Here is an 8,498-nt window from a genome sequence, read left to right as displayed (position 1 = left end):
CCCAGCCCAGTGCAGGAGCCGTCAGGTGTGTTTCGAGCAAGCTGCGCAGCCCAACCGACCAGAGCTGAGAGGTGCAGTGACTCTGCGTGGGGCAGGACACAAAGAGCTCATCAGTCCTCGCGGCAGCTGCAATGGGGACTTTCTGTGTGGCCTCCTCCACTGGATTTATTCTGGCCACCTTGCTTTTGTTAGCTGTAAAAATGGTTAAACTTAATTTTCAGCTTTACTTTTAGAAATATCATGTCAAAAGTTAGTTCTTAAAAGATGTGATGTACTTGAGGGTATTTCTAAAGTAACTTCTGTGCCACAGTGGTTGCTGTTATCTTGTTCAGCTGTAATCATGCTGTGGCAGCTAGACTCATGAGAGAAACTGTATAGTTATAATCAGATTGATAAATTCAGAAGTATACTGTTATCTTTTCCTGCTTGTCCATAAGAACAACAAAATATCATGTCTTACATCTCCACATATTCTATTTGTTTGTTGTCCTGTTTTCAGCTGGGACTGAATTTTTAATGATAATATATTATTATTATTTTAATTATTATTTTTATCATTTTTTATTTTATTTCATTTATGAAATTGTTCTTATCTGAATCCATGAATCTTCTTCCCTTTTCCCCTTTAATTCTCTTCCCCATTCCCCAGAGGGGAGGGAGAGTGATCGAGTGGCTGCGGGGTGGTTAGTGGCCGGCCGGGTTAAACCACAACAGCTTGTACAATAATTTCTCATATGCTTGCCCCAGGTGACACATTTCTGTACTGGCTTATCATGTATTCTGGCAGCACCACAAAATGCAAAAAACTGTTATATACTCTAGCATATATAGTTAAGGCTGGTCTTGATGGGGCTGGTTAGATGTATGGGTGCCTTGAGAGGCACAGGTGAGCATTTAGCCTACCTTTCTGTGTGATGTGGTTGTCTTAAAACTCTCCTTGCTAACAGAGGAACTCTTGTTAAACAAATGCCCATCAGTACAAAGCCTTTTCATAGAAAAAAATCAAGTTCTTGTTCCCTTGTGCCTAAAACACCCATATGTATGAACTCATCCACTGAAGTCATATTTACTGTACTGGGGCTAAGCAAAATTTCATTATCAAAATCTCTGAAATGATTGGTGCCTGGAAAACTTGACCTAGGATTATAGAGCTTGTTTGCCAGCTGTGGAAGGCATGCCATCTGCAGCAGCGCAAACTAAATCCTCTAGAGGAAAACACAGACACAGCTGTAGGTACCTGAAAGCATTGCACCTTTGTTTTATATGCATACAATAGAGGTAACAATCTTTTCTTGTTTGTAGGAGACTTCCATTTGTTTCCCTGCTGCCAAAGAGCATCAGGGGACTGCTGAACTTAGGAGACACTGGGATAGTCATTCAGAAGTCTGTGAGTGGTCTCAGCAAAGCAACCACTCTGCTAAATGAAGAGAGGATGTTCCTGATCATGGGAGCAGTGAAGGGGAAGAAAGCAGCCAAAGGTAATGGGACAGAAGAAAATATGGTTTAAGGAATTTAGAGGTTGAAGTGAAAGATGAATGTTTATGGAATGAGGAGTCTAGTTGTATTTTTCTCTTTCAGCTTCTAAAAGTTGGTTTATTTGAAACAGCTTGCTCCTGAACTTCAGGGCAACTTTATAAAAAAATGGTGCTTGAGGATGACTGCAATGAATTTTGTGGTTACTTTTGCTTTTCTCATTTTTTGGACTGTTTTGGGTCCACTTATGGTGAAGAACAGAAGAAAAAAAATAAATACTTTACTAGTCTTGACTACCTACATAATGAGGCCAGGCTACAGTGAAAAGGGAACATGGTAATGAAATAATTTACACAAAAGAAGAGGAAAGACCTTGTGACAGGACCTGGAGGACTAACACATTTCAATTCTACATTTGGTGTTTATTGGAACAGAAACTAGAACAATTAACTTAAACAAACAAACAAACAAAAAACAACAGAGAAAATACAGGATACTAAACGTTAGAAATAAAAGGGCTTGTAAATGCTTCTCTTCCCCCTGCTAAATGCCCTTACAGACTGGGCCTTTCCTTCGCATTTGTTGCTCTCATGCCAGCAACTCCATGAGGGTCTTGGAAGCTTCAACATTCCCGCTGCATAAGAAGTTATTTAGGACATGTCCTACTGCCAGCCAGGAGGCCTGGCTGAGTGGTTGCTCCTTCCTCTTTGCAGTAGCCTGAAACACAGTATGTTTGCCAATGGTTGTCCCTCTCCACCCTGTCTCCTTATCGTGAAAGCTTTTCTGACCTGGTTCTGAGGGCCTGGCATGGGGAGGGTGTCTCAGTACGTGGAAAAGTTGATAAGCAATATGGGTACCCTCTATTGCAAACATCATTTGAGCAGGTATAGAGTGGCTAGGACAAAGTCAATGACACTGGTATTCTTGGCTTCTTCTCACTTCGGTTGGTCATTTCCATACACTTTCACCTGAATATAAGCAGCTAGGAAGAAGTGCAAGGAAAATGCTACTATGCAGCACACAAAGCCCATTCAGAGCTCTTCTATAGGTACAAGACAGTGAACAGCTCTGCTTGCAGAAGTGCATGAGAAACTGCAAAAGTATTTGTGCAAATACCTTTCATATAATAAGCCCAGATAATATAACTAGAAAAAAGACAATGAGAAGGATTTAGATCACCTAAAAGAAGAGATTGTTTACTGTGCTAAAATAAAAGAATGATTTTGAGAGAAAACAGAGCTTGTAGGAAGAAAGAGGAAGATCTGAGAATGGAGTTCATGTGTTCTCACCTGAGGTGTGAAGGAGAGAGAGACCAGCAAGATGTCAGAGAAGACAAAATAAAATATTTATTTAAAATAAAAAGGAACGCAAATGCTGTCAGAGGTCATGACATATTTCACTTTGTTCTTGTTCTGAATACCTGAAGATAAATGTCCATGTTCTTGCAGCCCATCTGGGCATTTTTTGCTTATCACTTATTCTTATTCAGCTCTCAGCAGTAACCAGTGAGTCTGAGCAATCTAACTGCTATGAAATCTGTGTATCTCCGTCTAATCTCAGAATAACTGCTGCAAGGAGATTATGTCAAGAGTTACTAGATAACTGTAGACAGGGAGAAGCAAAGAATTTACTGATCCATTTCTTCCTCCTGACATGCAAATTTGCTTTTTAAGCAGGAACCAGTATCATCATAAGACTTTGGTCTTCAGCTGCTTTCCCTTATCCTCATGTCAAGCAACGTTCTGTATTAATAACATATATAAATAAATAGAAACCTCTGTTTCATTGTCACTCTTCTGCCAAAAGGCAGTAATGAAGAACATTGCTGAGACATAAAGAGATGCCTCTGAACAAATAACTGAGTTGGCCCAGATCCTACCCAAAACTTTAGGGAAGCTGGGATAAGTTCAGTACTCTGGTGAGCTGAGCATCAAGCTTTGCCACTGCCTAAAAGGTCTTGTTCTCTTCCTCTGTTTACATCCTCTCTCACTCATGTTCTCCTGTTGTTTAACTTCTACCACCATGAGGGCCCATTGGACCTCTCCAAGAGCTGGTTTCACCAACTCATCTGGCAGAAAACCAACCCAGATTTTTCTCATGAAAGGAACATCACCACAAGGCAGGAAGAGAGGAAGGGAAAGAGCAGGAGCAGAGATGAGGAGATGATAAAGGCAGGGGAGAGAGGAGCAAGCAGGACTTTCTCCTTTCCAATACTAGAAATAGGAATTACTAGACTGGCTGATCTGCCTGTGGAACTGCAGACCTTCCAGTATCTTTCTTGGGGCAAAATATCCAGCAATCACAGCTCTTAACACACCGATAAAATTTACAGACTAAGGATCTAAAATGGACCATATATTGACTATACATATATATGGGCTGTAAATCCTATGATAAGAGAAGTTAACACACTGCGTGTGTAGTCCAGATCACGTATTGCCCTTTACATAAAGACAAAACATTAAATAAATCAAACAATAATGAGAAGCAAAACTAAAAGAGGAGTCTCCCCTAAAACTCTTCTCCTGTTAACATCAGCTGTTTTGCTTTCCAAGGATTTGCAGAATCTTCTCTGCTAGGCTGCCTTCACTGTGAGCCAAGATCAGAGAGCCAAGCCAAAGCAGGATTAGGACGTGAATCTTTGTTCTCTGGAGTGCTCTGTGGAACAAAATCTCGATATCATTAAGGCTTACAGTGTTCTATGAATGGGAAAAGGAGAAACAGTCTGGGTTTTTACTATGCTGGGGTTAATTTAAATTTCAGTAGTATCAAATCTTTCAATGTGCAGAGCAGTAGTGAAGTGTATTTTTCCTATTTTCTTCACTCTGTGCCAGTCTTCCCCATTTGCTGCTTATAATGGGACCACACACAGGACTGAAGACACTGTGAATCTAATTGCAATCTGGATTGAATTCAGGGTGAGGTAAAAAATCATGGAGGGTGCGGCTGAGTGGGCTTTCTCCAGCACAGTTTAACTAGATGGTTTGCTTGAATATTTACAGTGCTATTAATGCTTTTTGTTCGTAAAGCTTTTACCCAATATTTGAAGTTAGTGAGAATTTATGGCCCTTGGCATAGTTTTTAGTATGCTAGGAAATAAAAAAATTATAGAGTTGACCATAAACAATGAAAATTGCATATAGGTTTGCACTGTGAAGATGACAGACATGATTACAAGGATTTGAGTATCAGTTCATTTAGAAATTATCTGTTTGAGCTTATTTTTCATGTGAGCTCATTTATCACTGAAATGGTTGCTAGGATGCTATACTTTGTAACATGAAATTTGCTCGAGAAAAGAGCAATCGTGAATAGGTATTTAAACATTTTCTTCTTGGCAGCCTTGATATAGTGAAATTATTGGTGCAAAATCATTTTTATTATATCAAGTCTTGATCTTACAAGCACTTATATCTGGACTTCACTTTATTCAGAGTTGCAGAATGATTCATGTTAGATCTCTAAGTTAAGCATGCATGAAATGGATCTATTCAGCTGGCCTTAAATTCCTCCTTACTTCCTGTGCCTAATATTTTCTTCTTGATTGGCTCCTGGCAAATATCTGTCCAGGTCACCACTTAGACCATGGAAATCATTCTTCAGTGGTCACTGGCTTTCACTAAACAGAGACTTGTGTAAAATGGAAGCTGTGTCAATATGAGCTGGATGGCTTAAAACCCCAGTGAGGTGATGAACGGTGCACATTACATGCCTGCATGGCATATTGGCTAAGTCCTTTCAAATCCTAGTCCTTGGCAATTTTTAGCAAGTCTTGTGACTTTCCTCACCTTTTCTATGCCAAAGTCTCTCTAAACGCTTACAGTCTATTCCAGATGATGCAGATAGAACTGGGATTCTGGCTGCAAGCACTGGAGATCACTCTTGACAGACATGGCTGGTTGATTTTGGCAGAAGCAATCTCTGCAGGACCTTGTCTCATGCAGAGCAGGGCAGCAGCTGGCTGCTGTAGGCAGCATCCAGGAAAGCAGCCCTGAGCGAGTGGAAGGAGTAGGGAGAGGTAAGCAGGCTAGAGAGCCCTTAATCCATGCAGTGGGAGCAGCCACTGGAAGGAATAGGTCTGGGAATCCCAAATGGGAAATGAATAATAGATTTATTTTGTATGTCAGAAAGAGGAGATTTGCAGCTTTCTGCCAGGAGTTCTGATATGTACATATACCTGCAAGTACAAATACTTAGCTGGATATTTCTGATCTTACCAATAATTGTGTTCTGCAGTTATCTGAGTATTATGCACTGAAGACTCGTGAGTCTAGGACCCAGGAGGCTTGAATCTTTATCTACTTATATCCTTTTTGTAAGTGACTAGTAAATGCCAGGGGAATTAGTCCTCATTTGCAGTAGTCTTAGCTTAATTTTGGAAGTGTCAGAATGTGACCAGATAAGATATGTGGTGAAATCCTGATTCAAAAGATGACAAGAATCATGTTCATTCTACTCTAGCTGTGATTGAGAAAAGTATTTACAGCCTAAGAAATGTGCATTACATGCTATTGCCATGAAAAGAAACCACAAAACATAGGGAAAAAGCTAGCTGCCTCCTTGGAACATCTGGGAAAAGCGGATGAACAGAAGGCTGATCCCCAGGAGTGTACAGGAGGCAGTGATCTGCTTGCCCTCTGCTGATAACCCTTCATCTCTGTTTTTGCAGTATCAGTCTTGGTACAGTAAACGAGTAGAAGTTGTCAGCTCAGCTTGTCCTGAAGACTTGAGGCCCACGAGTGATCTTGGGGCTGCAGGAAGGATGAATTGGCTCTGAGACATTGGGTAAAATGTGAGGATAAAGGCCCCACTTATGAGCTTGAAAAGGGAAAATGATGTTGGGCTGGAGGGAAAGCATGGCTACTTGCTGTGCTGAAGGTAACTGAGGGAGCAGGGGGTGAGGACAAAAAGGATCATTTTGTTCTAGTGTGGGACTCTAGCAAGGGGGTATGATCTCCACGTCATGAAGCAACCATTAATCCAAATCTTTATAAACTGATTTCTATCAAGTCTTCTAGCAATAGCACTGACTGAAATCCTGTCACTAAGAATTTGGGAGAAGTTGACAACCATGCAAACGTCACCCAAGCAGCTGGTGGGTGTGGGCCCAGAAATCAGGGCATGCCAAAAGCCACAGGACAATCTCTTAAAACATTAAAGAAACTCTACTATGTTCTCCTTCTCTGCTGATGGGGTTACTGAGGCTCCCAGGCTGGCTGCAGTGTCTCTGCAATCCTCCTTTGAGTGTACCAGCTCCCTGGGTACCCCTGTCCACTGTAGGGCATAGACACACCCCGAAGCCAGCTGCAGGGACCCCATGGTTTTCTGATGTCTGCTAGCCAGATTTGTGGGCTTGCCAGAGGCTTTGCAGCACAGTCTGGCTGGAGCAGGGCCCAAGGATGTGCAATGGTGCACCGGGAAGGAGGGAGCATGAGCAACGTGTCTCCAGACAGCAGAGATGTGAGTTTTTGTGCGAATGGTGAGCCTCTGCCATGGGAGGGTACAGGGTGAGTTTTGTACTCCTTTCCTGCTGAGGACAGCCCAGGAGTCTAATTTAGACAACTACAACCCCAGACAGGAAACGAAAACGCGGTGCATGTGACAGCTGAGGTTCTGCGTGACGTGTTGAATCACTTCTACGGCATTTTTCTGTATGAGCTATATTTGATGAATTTAGTATGTGAAAAAAATAGCATTTGAAAGCTGAATAAAAACCAACACTTCAAACAAATATATGCTCTACTCTTCATTGCTGTGTATAGGCCTCTCACTTGCTAATGCTACTGCTGCTGTTGAATTGTGTAGATTGGCTCAAAGTTATCATAACAACGCTCATTTCTTATGTATGAGGCAGTATATGAAGAACCCTTTCTTTTCAGAAATAACTAAGGATGGAGGATAAAATAGAAAACTTGTATACAGATATTTTTAGCTAAAAGAACTTGATTACATGAGAAGTTTAGATCTATAAAGATAACAGAGTTCCTCAACTGTTCCCATCTGTCTCGTCCCTGTCCTGTGTCAGCAGGGGGAAGTAGTAACTTAGACCTTCTGTGGCTTAGATACTAAGTGCTTTCATTGGAGTATTTTTGTCCGCCCTCCTTTCTTTCCCTATTTGACATCAGTAAGAAGTTTTATTTATACACTGCTATGAGATATTATATCTACTGTGGAAAATTACTGACAACCGCTTTGTCAGTGATGCTTATATCCAACTAAATCTGTTTCCTTTTGCAACATTTTTGTTAATCTGGATTAAAACATTGCAGGTGCTGCTCAGATTTCTACTGCTTGCAAGATATTAATATTGTTTCAATTAGACAGATTTCTGTAACAGCAGTTTGCTAAAAATTGCAGTGATGGTGGCTTCGGGGCATGCAACGTGAGCAGGACACCTCTTGCTCCCCATCCAGATCTCCGGCTGTGACTCCAAACCCCGTGCCTGCTCGGAGCGCAGCTAGTTTAGCTCCACCCTCTGAGCAGTCCAGCCTTTATTTATATGAAAACTGTGGTCCAACTGGCTTCAGATGGTGTGTGTATGTGCGTGTGCCTGCCTTCTGAGTGTGTGAGACGAGCTGGGATCATGAGCCAGGGTTGTTCCAAGTGGTTTTAATCAGCAGCCCATTAGAGGAGAATGGAAAACTTCTAACAGGATAAGAACCGAGTAAGTAAACCTAACTTTGAACTCGCAATCTGGACAAAACAAACGCAAACTAAAATCTTCATAGTCTGTCAGTTTTCAGATAAATGATCACTTTTAGAGAGAAAGCTGTGCATGCTGACAGGAAGGAGGCAATTTAAAAGGACTGGAATGAAGGAAACTGTAAAAACAAAGTGGGAATTGAGAATCAAGAGAGAAAAAAGCAAACGATTGTTCACAAAGTTGGTACACTGTCTTACTTTTTTTGGCTGTGGACAGGACGTGCTAAGCTTTAACCTCTTGCTTTTTTGGATACCATTGTCTGGCTGAGTGGCTTCTTCTGCAAAGGGGGTGAAGATTTCTGCTCCTCACCTGTCTGCTGGCA

General features: G+C 41.5%; 1 protein-coding gene across 1 annotated transcript in view; it reads left to right on the top strand.

The window, feature by feature from the left end:
* Positions 1-1,307: 1,307 nt before the first annotated feature.
* The window catches only part of CPED1 (cadherin like and PC-esterase domain containing 1), a 161,292-nt gene continuing 154,101 nt past the window's right edge, over positions 1,308-8,498 (top strand). Inside the window, exon 1 of the mRNA XM_086610494.1 lies at positions 1,308-1,478. The gene's annotated coding sequence lies outside the window, so the exon portion shown is untranslated. The remainder of the gene's footprint in view (positions 1,479-8,498) is intronic.

Source organism: Tauraco erythrolophus, chromosome 4 (assembly GCF_009769465.1).
Source record: "Tauraco erythrolophus isolate bTauEry1 chromosome 4, bTauEry1.pri, whole genome shotgun sequence".
Lineage (NCBI taxonomy): Eukaryota > Metazoa > Chordata > Aves > Musophagiformes > Musophagidae > Tauraco > Tauraco erythrolophus.
Note: the sequence above shows the minus strand (reverse complement) of the source record. Positions and strands in the feature narration are given on the sequence as shown.